Genomic DNA, 15,638 nt, shown 5'->3' on the forward strand with positions numbered 1-15,638 from the left:
CCACAACAGAAGGAGACCCAGATTTCCTATAAACTATCCCATTAACCGTCACCGAATTACGGGACACGTGTGATAAAATAACACCGTTCCTCCCCACATCGGACCCCCACCAATTCTTTGCTAGGGTAAAACAGCAGGCGACAATGTACGGCCTGGATAAAAAGCAGCAACTGAAGCTATCCGTTTTCAGCCTCGACCCTTCAGTCGTCGCAGCCCTTCCCGACCCACAAAATGTAGGAGGAGGCACACTCCAAGAAATGCGTACAGCGAACCGAGACACGAACGGCGAGAACAAAGGAGACCCCGTAGAAGGCCGAAACAAGTGGAGGCAAAAGAAAAGAGAGCACCCCACAGCGTTTGCAGGACGCTTGTGGATACATTTCACGGCAGTATTCGGAGAGTTAGCCCGCGCCCATTTGTGCCCAGATAATATGGCCAAATGGACCCGCATCCGAGTCTCTCATGCAACAGAGGCAGGACAGAGAGCTTGCGCAAATTACGACCCCTCAGACGAGGCCCACAACGAGATTGAAAAGATTGTCCCGTGCTTGGGAACAGTCCATCCAAGGCCAAACCGCATTTGTTAAAGCGGAGGAAGTGCAGGCAGACATGCATCCAGTTAGAACGCACCAGAACCCCGCATGGGTAAATGAACCCTAGGAGTGTAAGAATTGCGGCCAATTAGGACACTGTGCACAAGAATGCAATGCGCCCCACAAGCAGCAGTGAAACCAGCAGACAGGCACCCTCAAGGAGAATAAGGCAAAGCCAATCCACAGTATTAGCGCCCGTTCCGAGAACGCAGAGAGGAACGGCACCGAGTGACTATGTTCATGCTCCCCAACTTGGGTCTGCAACACCCTTTGAGACAAGTCCGGAAGACCGCTAGTGGCAGGCCCAGTCCGGGTACACACCGTAGAATTCCTTTGGAACACATGAGGGTCCCGCACCACGCTAAACTCATCCATGATGTTTCTGCGAGACACATGGCCCACCACCGAGACCATTACACTCACCAGTTTTACAGGGCATTTGCAGCAGGGACACATCACAGCCCCTGTAGCAATCCAGATAGGGAACATTCAAACAAAAGAATCCCCACACAGCCGAACACATTTTAGGAATTTACTTTATGAGCTCCCACAACATCTCATTTGATCCAGTGAATCAATGTGTGTGGAGAATGGCTAACGCCACGCTCACAATTGGAGAGTGTGAAAATCGGATCAGCGCAGTAGGAGACTTCTGTTTCGACCCTCCAAGCCATTAGTCAGGACAAACAAGTTAGGGCAGTCCTGCAGCAATACAAAACAGCATTTGCACAGCACAAGCACGATTGTGGCGAGATCGCTGGCTTAGTCAATATTACAGGTCTCGACCCCATACCCCAAAAGGAGTACGGTTTTCCCCAAGAAGCAGAGGGCGAAATCTCAAAAGTGATACAGAGTTTGCTTGAACAAAGCATACTCCGATCAGTAGCCTCCACAAATAATGCACCAATTTGGCCCGTCGGGAAACCCGATCGATTAAGACGACTTACCATCGATTACCGGGAACTGAGCAAAGTAACCCCAGTAGCAGCCCCCACTGTAGCCACGCCTCTCGAGACAATGCTCTAACAGGGACTACAGTCACACAAAAAAAAAATCGGTTTTGGACATAGAGCAACGGCTTTTGTTCCATTCCATTGGATAAAGCGTGCCAATATAAATTCGCATTCACATTCCAGGGACAGCAGTATGGGTGGACGTGCCTTCCACAAGGCTTCCACAACTCCCCCTCCATTTTCCACCGACAGCTGGCAAATGGATGAGCAAACTTTTCCCGATCCGATTATCTGGTCCAAGATGATCTGCTACTCCAGACGACACAAAGGGAGAGCACATTTCGCTTCTCGCCGAATTTTTTGGAATCCGACAACAGATTGGCTGTGAAGTGAACCCCAAGAAGGCCCAGATTTTGAAGGAAAAAGTGATTTACTTAGGTACAGTACTCATGCATGGCAAACGCGAGATCGAGCAGGAAATAATCGACTCGATCGTCAAATTACCCCTGCCTCATAACGTCACAGCCCTCCGGTCATTTCTAGGATTGGTTGGCGACTGCAGAAACCATATCAACGGTTTTGCCACAAAAGCAGCGCCCCTATCCGAACTTCTCAAGAAACAAGCACCTTGGGAATGGCTTCCACAGCACACGGATGCCGTGGATGCTTTAAAAAGAGCCCTCAGCACAGCCCCCGCATTACAGGTCCCAGATCCACTCTCCCCGTACCCAATTAAGGTTGCAATTACCGACTGAACCGTTTCGGCCGTGCTCCTCCAAGAACGACATGATCGATTAGGCCCCTTGGCATACGCCTCACGCGTATTAGATCCAGTCGAGCAAGGATGTTCAGCCTGTGAAAGGCAGGCTTGCAGTTTTTTGGGCAGCACAATACTTCGCCGACATTACAGGACTCAACCCCATCACCATTCTCACTGAACACACTCCAACACAACTCCTACTTGATGGTAGATTTAAGGATGGCACAGTCAGCCAGATCCGCACAGCCTGTTGGACCCTTCCTTTACAGGGACAGGACATCACATTAAGAGAACCAAGACTCACACTTTCCTAGCCGATAATTTACAATATGCAGGCACCCCACATGAGTGTGAAATCATCTCCACTAAGCGTAATACAGGACCCTTTGTACCGAAGTTAGCTCCCCCGAAACCAGGTGCTACACCCCAGACACCGCAGACACATGTGCACCCCTGAGAATCTATGTGGATGGCTCCTCCACAGTTTTAAACGGAAAATGAATTACCGGTTGTGGTATTTATCTAGAGGACGCGCAGGGACGTGCCCTAAAAGAGATTTCCTTAAAATTGCGAGGACATTTAGGCTCACAGGCAGCAGAACTGGCAGCCGTAGCTTATATTGTAGAGCACCCCCGACTCGTTTTTTCCGACCGCAGCCGACATATATTCTGACAGTCTACATGTCTGCAACAGTTTCACCGAATTCCTACCCCTGTGGGAAACTAGAGGATTCGTTTCCGCAGACAGAAAGCCCCAACCCTCAGCCCCATTACTCCACCATGTTCTGAAAACGGCCAAAGAAAGGAAATGTGAAATCATCAAAGGTCGTAGTCATCATCGTCCCCCTCCCCCCCCCCTCCCCCGTCCCCCCCCGGTAACGTTAAAGCAGACGCCCTTCAAAGGCAGGTTCCAGGCACGGTCACATTTGGAACCCCCACCCCGAAAGCGCCCCAGTACACCCGGTTCAGGTCCGACAGACTAACATTCAAGATTTGACAAAGGCTCAAAAGGATGATGAGAAGTTCAGGGAAGTTTTAAAAGTCAACTTCCAAGCCTCTTATGATAGGTTTAAACACGCGTTAACCACACATGACAGTGGGATATTAAAATACGGCATTTATGTAGTCCCCAGCCATGACCGGAATCAAATTATTTCCATGACAATCGTGGACACCAAGGCATTGGACCAACCCTCGCCCACCTCAGACCTCTCTGCTGGTGGCCTGCTTTAAAAGCCAGTGTTGCACATTACATCGAGAATTACTTAATCTGTGCCCAGAACAATCCGGACAGATATGCAAGAAAAGCTCAGCTAAGTCACACACGCCCCTGGACGAATTTGCTAATCGACTATTCCCTGCAGGAATGGTTTCAAGTACGTGTTGGTGGTCATCGACACCTTCACAAAATGAGTGAAAGCGTTTCCATCCAGAACCAGCACTGCCAAAACCACAGCTAAAATCCTCACTCAGAACATTTTTACAAGATGGGGACTCCCACGCAGCATGGAGTCCGATTCAAGGCTCCCATTTTACAGGTTGAGTGATGAAAAACGACCTTATAGGTTTCGGCATAAAACAAGAGTTCCATTTTGCATAAAACCCCCAATCAAGCGGCATAGTAGAAAGGATGAACAGAACTTTAAAAGCGACCCTCAGAAAAATGGTGCATCAACAAAACAGCACCTGGGACAAGATCTCCCATTTGCATTCATGTTCATTCGAAACACAGTCTCCACGTCCACAGGATACACCCACCACACACTCATGACCGGACGCCCCATGAATGGGACAGAATATTTATTAGGACAGTATTTGGCCAGCCCCGCACTCACCACCCTCACACGTCAGAAAACAGTACAACAGGTTATTGAAAATGTGAACGCAGCCCAGCTTGCAGCAGCCGTCAGGCTTGGAACCCGCAAGAAGCAAAGCAAAGCTTGCTTTGATAAAACAGTACACGCCTCCAAGTTTGTAGTAGGGCAGTAAGTTATGCTATCCCTATACAACCCCAGTTCATTCCATTCCCCCAAATTTGCCGGACTGTACTCCATCTCTGATAAAGTCAGCCCCTCTGTATATAAAATCGCCTATCGAATGGCAAGTCTGCGTGGTTCCACATAAACCAGCTTAAGGCTTATGGCTCGTAAAAACAACCATTCACACCACATCTCGCTTGCAGCAGCAGATGAGCACGCCCCGCCCACAAACGTCGCATTCCTACCCTCCCGCAACCTGTCCAGCCCATCTTCAGACATTACTTTGACTCCAACCCCAGAGGCACGACTCCGTCTCTCCCTTACTTCAACCTGCAGTGACAGCAACAGCGATAGCGATAACGACAGCCCCAGCACACCACGCTACGATTATACCCCTGCACCAGGCCCCACTCCAAGCGATTCTGAACATGATTCCAGCGACCCCTTCGAGATAACGTACATTAAATCCCTGACCCAGACTCACCGCCCGGCGACTATGGATTAACCCCTAGCAGCTCCAACTTCGATACAAAATTCTGGCACCGAGACAATTCGTTCAGGCTCATCCGGAATGATGAGCTGCCCTCAGCAGCTTTAACGCACCTACTCCAGTCAAGAGTTTGGCAGCCGGGAGAAGATGATGACATTGAGTCTGACTCCCACCAAATGAACCCCTTTGCGACTCTGTTCGCTATTGAGCAATGAGGTGTCCAGATGATGGCAAAAAGGAACCAATGGAAAGTTACGGTGGCCTTTCTGATGGAAACTACACCATGTTTGTTATGTATGTTTGTTTGTTATTGTGAATGTTAAGTGTTGTTCGTTCATTTAAGGTTTTTCATGGCCCCATTCCCCATCTTGATGCAGTCAGAACTACCCTTCTGACGCCAAATGGCTGTTAGAGGAACTAGTTTGTCCGCAGACAAGCTCTTCAGCTTTGAACGTAGAAGTTAACACAAATGCATTCCCCCACGACGACCACAAATTCTTACCGTTCTTGTCGGTCGCTCGGGCAGTGGAGAAACGGCACTGCTCCTCGCCCTGCCTGAGGACCCCCATCTGGTCAGCTACGCTCCGGTGGAGCACATACGGCACTGATCACCGTCCTACACGGGGATTCCACCCATTCTAACCCGCTGCGTCCCATACGCACCCCATTTGGCAATTTTTGTTCAAAACTATTTTCTTTGTTTATGGCGACCCTTAGGCTGCTTCCAAGTGCTATTTACTTCATCAAACACTGGGATGGTAGATCGCACAGTCTGCGAGGCGGCTCGCACTAAGTCAGGATTATTCTCAGATGTCTTGTCCCAGATATTTGCTTTGGAAAAAAAAAAGAAAATTAGGGAGTCACAGATGGTGACCGATTATAATGGGTAATTGGCAATAAAGGACAGACAGGCAGATGTACGAGATCTCAAACAAGATAATAACAGAAATTATGCTTGTGTCCATAGAACTCCAGAAGCCTCAAGAGGAAGAAAGAAAGAAGAAAAGGTGAAGACAACCATCATGCCCAACAGTTGGATCTGAGCGGGATCCCTCCAGTTGCGAGTGGACGCTTCCCCCCTGACCCCAACCACACAGGCCGTAAATGTTTCCCACCCCTGTCATACACTGTATCCCGAGATATTTACTGATACACCGACCTGGAGTGACAGGTTCATAACTTGGTATTCCCTGTCCTACGTTGTAGAATCACAATTCGTACTTACGATACTCTGCAGTGTCGTTCAAACCCTTAGATTCAGGAAATGGCAGAGGAAAGCCTCCCGCACCCCGGTATACACCTTCAGATCCCCTATTTTCGTTCTTCACCAAACCCCCTAACCCCTTTAATTCACTGAAAGTACATCCTTTTTTTGTGTGTTTGTTTCGCTCTAATAAAGAAATGTAAAACTCGGTGCTTGACTGCCAAGCCAGAGAGACCTGTGTTGCTGCTATTGTACAGTTTAAAATGTTGACAATTATTTTGATTGATTGATGATAGTTTAGTTAAGGACAGTTAGAGGTTCCAGTTTTTTATTTTTGTAATGAATGCCTGAGTGTCATTGCGCCCCGTAGAATTTTATAATGATGTATGTACATGAAGGAATTTAGGTAAAGCTTCAATTCATAGGACAGAGAAGCGTAGAGCCTGTCAGTGCTTTTGGGTGCCCGACTTAGGAGGAGAAATAAGACAATGCAGTAATTTGATCCTTCACGCTTTGCTTTGAGGATCACAAGGAGGATGTGTAGCCATCAGGGATGGCCACTTCCAGAATACAAAATGGATGTTTGCAAAGACTGCATGGAACTATCGACAATGCTAAGAAAACAAGCAGGCACAGAGCCTGCTTGTGTATTGGGACCGCAGTTCCCAGACGAGACTGAAACTGTAGGTCTATTAACATATTGATGGCCCATCTCCGGGAACAAAGGGGAGATACTCAAGTAACCAATCTGGCTCCAGACCTCGCGGCGCCAGTTCCCCAAACAGAAAGCACAAACAAAGCCAGGCCAACCGCCACCTAGGACACACCCAGCCATCAGGGCACCCACCCCTTTATTGGTCAAGTTCAATACGAGTGATCAAGATCCGGCCCAATTGATTGGGGTCAAGTTCAATGCCCGCCCAAAAGTGCGCGAAGCCCTTTCAGGTATAAGAAGAAGGCCCCAGGAGAGAATCGTGCTCTTGGAATCGGCTGTCAAAGCGGAGAGACCCTTTCACCAGCTACACCAGAAGCAAGTATGTCCAAGGTCAACGAACGCTACCAGACAGACGACCTTAGTTGTTCTCCTTTACCACTTCGACCTCAGCAGCCTCAGATCCGAACAACGGCCATTGTTCCTCTGACTAAGTGGGCACCTGAAGCTAAGTATAGGCGTTAGCGTTAGAGATAGTTTAGTCTGTAGTATTTTGTGCATGAGTAGATATTGCTCTGTATGTAAATAAATAGTATTGACTTTGAACTAACTAACTGGTGTATCGGTTCTTTGATCAGTATTCGGGTTCGAACCTTGTGGCGGTATCGAAAGATATCTGGCGACTCTAAAGCAAACGTAATTAGGATTAAGGAAGGCGACCATATTGGCTGCCATATTCATAACCAGAGAAACAGAGCAACACCATCCAAACCAAAGCCATCTAACCTATATTGCAACACATGTACTTCGAAAACTGCAGTTGTGCCCAGACCAGAGAAATGACAGAAATCCAAGTGCTCGTAGGACCCCAACCTTGTCTAAGGTAATCGTGGAAGAGAAAATAATTCTGGCCTTCTTAGTTCAGTTAAGATGGGAAAGAACCTCGCTCAAGGACCATTTCATTAATAAATTAACTTAAACGTAGATCAATCCATTAGGAAGACAGGTAACACGTTCTCCTCCCTTACAAGGGAATGGGGTTGGAATAAGAAGGAAGACTTGCTACAATTGGGAAGGGCTTAGTGAGAATACGCCAGTATTGTCCTGAACAATACTGGTTTCCATTTTGAAGGAAGGATATACGGTACTTGTCTGATACTGGATAAGCGTTTGAAAGGAGTGAAAACAGAGCAGGGCACAGAACAAGACTCGAGTTCGTGGCGTGAACGGAAGGAGAAAGCAAGAACAGAATTGGGGTTATAGACAGTGGTCAGATTGAGAGTTCAGAGCCCGCCTTCTGAAAGACAATGTGATTCTCAACATCGCAGGAAAGCCGGTAGATTACTAATTAGTGACAAGTCTCTACGTTTGTCTTATCCAAACGATGGAGTTCCAGTTGATATAAGTATAACATTACTTGAAAGATGAAGAATATCAGCAGAAACAGGATTCGAGATATTGAAGAAAATGTATTTAAAACAATAGTTAAGAAATTAATTGCAAAGCATTAAAGGCGACAGGGGAGATGTTGTGTTGCAGCACGCTAAGGTGGAGCTGGCCGGTGCCGGGATGTCAATGGCAACTAAAAAGGCAGCAAGTGTCTACCACTCAGAACTACTGAGACGGAGGCAGAGGTTCGGTCACTGTACTTCATCAGGTAGGGGGGGGGGGGGGGGCGGTAGTTAGCTGGATATTGTTTTTATTACTAATTCATGGGATGTGGGCGTCGCTGACTCGACCAGCATTGTTACCCATCCCCAATTGCCCTTGAGTGGCTTCCTCGGCCATCTCAGATGCCATTTCAGAGTCCACCACACGGCTGCAGATCCGGGATCAGATGCAGTCCAGACCACGTAACGATGGAACATTTCCATCCCTAAAGGGCATGAGTGAAACAAATGCTTTTTTACAACAATTTTCAATGGTTATCATTATACTTTTGCTTCCATTTTTTTATTGAAAGTTCACTATCTGAAACAATGGATATTATGTTCCAGAACGCAGTCAAAACTCATTAGACCCACTGTTCTGATTTTGAAACGGCCAAAGATAGCGACAGCATAATATAGGGAGTTAGGTAGAAAATTAGCAAACAGAAGATCAGACACATCAGGCATCTCCCGATTGACTATGGGCATCGGAAGTTATCACAGTTAATTTGTAGGGTAAGGTTTCTGCAGCAGGGATGCCTCTAGGAAGTTGGTACATTTGGTTCCAGTTCTGGTATCTATATGGACTTGAACATAGCCAACTCTGTGTTCCTTGCTCGTGCTTTTGGGACGGTGTGGCTTTCGGAAGTAAAGCTGAGCAAGGGGAAGTTGTGGAAGAGCATTTTCGGAGCAGTGATCATAATTAAGTAAGTGTTAACATACGTCTGGAAAAGGACAAATGTAGAGTTCAAGTTTTAACTGGGGCAGAATCAAATTCACTTTGCCGAGCAGTGACTGAGCAAAAATAGCCTGGAAAGAAAATCAGTGTCGGAGTAGTGTGTGTCCGGGGTTGGGGGTCGGGGGGGCGGGGGGGGGGGGGGGGGGCGGATAATCAAACGGTTCAAAGTAAAATATGTACCTGCAAGGTAAAAGGATGGTGCAGCCAATTCTAGAGCCTTGTGTTTGTCAAGGGGGTGGCAGGGCAGGGTAGAACCAAAAGCCGGAAGTTGCACAGAAAGAAAAGGGGTGAAATGAAAAAGAAATTAGGAAACAAAGAGGAAGGCATGAAATAAGATTGGAAAGCAAAGTCAATGTAAACCCAAATATGTGAGTTCAGTACATCACGTGCAAGGGTATAACCAAGGAAATAGCAGGGCACACAAAATACCAAAATGATGATCTATATGTCGAGCATGTTGGTATGGTTTCATGAATACTTCGCATCTGTTCAAAAAAGAGGGGAACAATGCAGAGATTGTAGTTAAATGGGAGGAGTGTGAAATATTAGGAATCATAAACCTAGGAGGGGAGGAGTTAATCACGGGAGTCGTGTCCTTGAAAGTGAATAAATCACCAGGTCCAAAAGAAATGTGCCACAGGAAAGAAAAGCAAGCCAGCAATGTATGACGATCATTTTCTCAACCTAACTGGACACATGTGTGGTGCTCGAGGATTTGAGATTGGTTTCTGTTGCTCCTTTATTTATAAAGGAAGCGAGATTATAGCCCGAATAGTTACAGCCAGTCAGTCTAATCTCGTCTCTGGGCACTTTTGATGGCATCAATTATATCAAAGAGGATGGAATGTGACTTACAAAGGCACAGATTAATCACGATAACCAGCGTGGATTCACTGAGGGAATGCCATTACTGACAAACGTGATTGCATTTTTTGAGGAAGTCTAAAAGGATGGGGGCAGTGCAGTTGATGTGGTCTACATGGATTTTTGCAAGACATTTCTACAAGGCCCCACGTGGTAAACTGGGTTAAAAAATCTCATGGGATCCAGGGGAATGTGGGAAGCACCGTACCAAATTGAATCGCTAGCAGGGAAGTCAGGGAACTGCTGATCTGGGTATTTGTGACTGGAGATTTGCTACCAGTGGGTTTCCGCATGACTTGGTACTAGGCTCCCTAATTTACGTAGTACATATTAACAAAGAACAAAGAAAAGTACAGCACAGGAAAAGGCCTTTCGGCCCTTCAAGCCTGTGCCGACAATGCTGCCAGTCTAAACTAAACTCTTCTACACTTCCGGGTTCCGTATCCCTCTATTCCCATCCTATTCATGCATTTGTCAAGATGCCCCTTAAACGTCCCCATTGTCCCTGCTTTGACCACCTCCTCCAGCAGCGATTTCCAGGCACCCACTACCCTCTGTGTAAAACACTTTCCTCGTACATCTCCTCTAAACCTTGCCCCTCGCACCTTAAGCCTATTCCCCCCTAGTAATTGACCTCTCTGTGTATGCTCCCTCATAATTTTGTGGACCTGTATCAGGTCGCCCCTCAACCTCTGTCGTTCCAGTGAGAACAAACCAAGTTTTTTCAACCGCTCCTCATAGCTAATGCCCTCCATAACAGGCAACATCCTGCTACATCTCTTCGCACCCTCTCCATAGCCTCCACGCCTTCTGGTAGTGTGGCGAGCAGAATTGAACACCATATTCCAAGTGTGGCCTAACTAATGTTCTATACATCTGCAACATGATTTGCCAATTCTTATCCTCAATGCCGTGGCCAATGAAGGCAAGCAGGTCGTATGCATTCTTGACTACCTTCTCCACCTATGTTGCCCCTTTCAGTGACCTGTGGACCTGTACACCTAGATCTCTCTGAGATCCAGACATAAATATTGTGGGGAAGATCAATATATTTTCACATGGCAGTAGTATTGGCTGCATTGTTGATAGTGAGGTGAATAACTGTGGAATTCAGCAAGCTGTCAGCATACCTTTCAGGGGTCGGAAAAGGGGTAAATGCAGTCTGACTCCCAGGAGTGTGAGGTGATGGATTCCGGGAGGTCAAAAAGGCAAAAGAATACACAATTAATGGAAGAACACTGGATGGGTGGAAGAAATGAAAGACCTTGGAGTGAATGTCCACGGACCCATGAACATAGCGGGATCGGTGGAGCAGGTGGCTGTGAAGGCATACATAATGATTGGGTTTATGAGCCAAGGGAGAGTATATTCGAGCAGGGAGATTAATCATTAGTCAGGCCACAACTTGGGCACTGTGTACAGTTCTGGTGACATTGTTACAAAAATAATGTAATTGCACGAGAGAGAGTGGGGGCGGATATGTGAGGATTTTGCCAGGACTAGAAAAAATGTTTCTGTCGTTAAAGTCCACGGATTCTCTGTTGGCGTCAACACTTAGTCTCAGAAACGGAGAATCCAGCCCTCTATATTTTTCATGTATGGAGCAATCTGCCTTGAGTGTACGCAGAACAACACTTTTCATTGTACCACGGTACACGTGACATAAATCTGCGTCTAAATCTGAAAACGATAGGATCTTTCTCATTAAGGAGGTAGTAATAGGACGTTTATAAAATCAAAGTAAAATCAGACAGATTCAGCATGGTTTAGTAAAATGCCATTTGTGTTTGGGTAATTTGACAAGTCCCCTGGTCCGAAACATCTGTCTCGAATGTCTTTAAAAATGGCTGCAGACATTGCCATCCTTCCACAATCCCCTGAATTCTGTAAATGCTGCAATGGCATGGAGAATCATAATTGTACACTTTAACTGAGAAAGTTTGGGAATGCAATCAGGGAGGCCGATAAAGGAGTACCCATTGATGCAGTTTATTTGGATTTCCTTAGCTAAGGTTCAACATCAAAGGTTCTGCTTAAGTTAAGGACTAATGTTGTTGGGGCGGGTGATGCTACTGGAATTAATAGAGAAATGAATGTATAACAGGAGGCAGGAAGTCGTGATAGCTAGGTCATTTTCAGTGTGGGTACCAATGTGGGGGAATCAGTTCTGCGGCCTCAACAAGTTGGATGACAAGACAGAATGTACGGTTGCTAAATCTGATGATGACACTCGGGTAGACAGGAAAGCAAGTTGTCCAGGGGTCACAGAGTCCTGGAAAGGGGTAGGCTGAGTGTCTGGGCAAGACTTTGAGATTTAGTTTATGTAAGGGGAAAACATGAACGAGTCGACTTTGAAAGGGAAAATAGAAGAGCATCATATTGTTTTAAGCTGAGAGAGATTGCAGAACTCGGCAGTACAAACGGACCCGAGTGTTCTGGTACATGAATCTGAAAAGATTTGCATGCAGGTATCGCAAGTGATTAGGAAGGCAATTTGAAAGTTGCAGTGTATTGAATGGGGATTTGAGTATTGGAGTAGTTGACTTGCTGCAGCTGTCCGCGATTCTGGTGTGGTGCATCTCGAGTATTGTGTATAATTTTGGATTCCTGACTTAAGAAAGGTATAATTGCATTTGAAGTAGGTCAGAGACGATTCACTCGATTTATTCCAGGGGAAATGGTGAGCGGGCAATGCCTACACCCATTGGAGTGTGGAGCAATGAGAGCTGACATCCTTGAAACTTAAATATTCCAGTTGGGAAATCACAGGGTGGGTGCGAACGGGATAGTCACTGGTGAAGTGATACAATCGAAGATGTGCCTGGATGAGCTACAGTAGCCATTTAACTGCAAGTTACTTAATTAGGAAGCAAATAAAGTGGTGGACAGAGACGTGAAGCATGGCTATCCTTGATAATCCTTTTTCCTGCTCGCACTCTGACCTGTTTATCAATCCAACTGCCGCAGTGAAGGTCAAGGCTAACTGAAGGAACAGCACCTACTTTGGACTCGGCATTTAACGCTCTTCGAGAATCCATATTAATTTTGGACAAACGTTTACGATAACCTCTGCCTCCATTTTATTTTCTGTCACTTGATTTTTTTTTTGCTGGTTCGGTATTTCTCCCTTCTTTACTCATTTACTTAGCATTCAGACAGAGGATTTAGGCAGAAGATCAGCAATGGTCATTTTAGATGGCAGAAACCACTCGCAGTCCACTTTCTATATGCTCTATCTTTTTATGTTCATTTTTACGAATATTTATTTAGTCCACATATAGTAATTAATTGAATTTAAAGTTGACAGTTACGATGATGTGACGCGAAATAACACTAATGTACCCTTATTCCAGAACGTTGGATTATTAGCCCAGCATTCTACCATTCTTGCCTGACGGAAATACTTCTCAGGCATCTCTTTATCATTTCCCACGTTTGTGTGATTATCAGTAATTCTCAACATTGCACATTCTGATTCCCATTAAGTGTTTTAGCAGTTGTTCTTTTTACAGTTTATGCGCTCAGATTAGAGACATTTAAAGAGGTCCTTGGGCCCATCGCGTCAGTGCCGGCCATGAAGCACCGATCAGTTCCAGCACTTAGCCTTTGATCTTGTATGCTATGGCGTTTCAAGCGCTCATCATATTGCTTCATAAATGTTCTGAGAGTTGCCGGCTCTACCACCCTCTCAGGCAGTGAGTTTCAGATTCCCACCACCCACTGGGTGAAAAGGTTGTTTTTCAAATCCCCTCTAAATCCCTTCCCCCAGCCATTGACCCTCTACCAAGAGGATAGGTTCCTTCCTATATACGCTATCTATGTCTTTCCTTATTCTGTATATCACTGTGAGATTCCCCCTCAGCCTTCTCTGTTCTAAGGAAAACAATCTCAGCCTCTTCCATTGCTGAAGCGCCCTTGCCCATGCAACATGCTGCCCAATCGCCTCTGCACACTCTCCAGTGCATTCACTTCCTTCAAATAATGTGGCGACCAGACCTGTACAAAGTACTCTACTTGTGGTCTTACGAGGGTTTTATACAGTTCCATCATAACGTCCCTCCTCTTGAATCTTATGCCCAGGCTAATAAAGGCAAGTATACCATAAAGGATCTTATTCTCCTCATTGACGCAACTTTTGCCCACCATATATGCTTACTTTGTTGGTCAGCCAACTCTTGCCTCGACTCCATTCCTCTCAAGTATTTGCCTCAATTAAGTTTCTTAAATGCAACTCTGGCCAATGTGATCCTCTGACGCCAATGTGTCAAGCAAATGCCAAGGCTCATTTTATTGCTGATTTTTATCCATCTTCTGAATGAGAAACCCTTGGAGGCAGAACCCCTTTCACACACAATGCTGAGATTGATTCCTTAATCTAATAATCTTCGTTTTGGATGTGACAGTATCCAATTTCTGGACAGGTGGTAGAAATGTGCATTGACGGAACTCTCTCGCTTAATGAGCTGGCTTGTACCAGTTCTAATTGCCGTACAAGGCCTCTGCACATAGTGATGTGCTGTGGGGAAACCTGCAATTGCATTTGCCTTCATCAGCTTTATTCAACATGATTCATTTCGAACAGCTCCCGTTGTCAGATTCTGAACATTTTGGTCATTATTACACATAAATAAACCTAAAATATTGCTTCCGTAACGAGAAAAATCAAAATCTTTGATTGGGCTCACATTGTTTCTTATCTTGAAACAATTCGAGAAATAGTGTCCAAGGAGATCTCAGCATATTATACAGTTGGTCTCTGAATTTCCTCTGAGTCACTGCGTAAATACAGGTGTTTGTGCAGGAACTCAAATACAAAAGCAGATATCCCGCCTCAGTCGCGATATATGCGGGGTTGGAGTAATCTCCTTGATAGTAAACGCTGTTTGCCATTCTGGTGGCAGCAAAACTTCCAACAGCTGTTAACCACAAAAGTATAAAACTGCCTGACACGGTGAAGAGTAAAACGATGGATTTCCTTCGATTCTTCAACTCTGGGTCACTCTGACTCTCACTGCCCTTACCCCGGAGCCCCCTGCGTGTTCTATTGGCCAATAAAATACGTCTGACGGTTAAAGAATTGAACAGTGCCATGAGAGAAAATGGAAGCAATACAACGGACGTAGACTGCATCCAACTGTACACTGTCCACGCGGGTAATATATAAACAGCTTCTGTTGTCCGGCAGCCCCAATACACATTGTCAATTACCCGTTCAGCTTCGTATGAAAAGAACATAGGTACACCCTTTAAACAGGCCAAGGTGGAGGCTGTGAGTACAATCGTAGTTGCAATTCTCTCAGTGCAATATTTATCTTTAAATTCCTGGCAACAGATAGAAACATATCGGTCAAATGTAAATGAGACTGTGAACCACACCGACATATCCAAGTTGACAAAATTTCTGTACAGAATGACTTTACAGGCGGCAGTGTACGACAGAAAGGAGTATGGAAAGTGATAACTAAATATCAAAGTCACAATTACGTCAAAGATCATGACCAGTAGATCTGCTACGGCCATAGCTACCATATAGACAGAGATACATTTGGAGAGGCCACATTTTCCTCTGGAGAGAATCGCGATGGTCATAATGTTCGCTGCGTGAAAGAAAGGGAAAAGAAGAAAGTTACGGTGACCCACATGGAAACATTCATCTTTGTTACTACTTAACACAGCATGTACGGGTGCCATTTTACCAGGCCCTGTAAACGGGAGTGAGGGAACAGATTAATAAAAAATCAACAGACAATCAAATA

General features: G+C 45.7%; 1 pseudogene; it reads right to left on the reverse strand.

The window, feature by feature from the left end:
* The window catches only part of LOC140411395 (leupaxin-like), a 151,235-nt pseudogene extending 135,833 nt beyond the window's left edge, over window positions 1-15,402 (reverse strand).
* Window positions 15,403-15,638: the final 236 nt, after the last annotated feature.

The sequence above is a fragment of the Scyliorhinus torazame genome, chromosome 4 (genome assembly GCF_047496885.1).
Source record: "Scyliorhinus torazame isolate Kashiwa2021f chromosome 4, sScyTor2.1, whole genome shotgun sequence".
In the NCBI taxonomy this organism is placed as follows: Eukaryota; Metazoa; Chordata; class Chondrichthyes; order Carcharhiniformes; family Scyliorhinidae; genus Scyliorhinus; species Scyliorhinus torazame.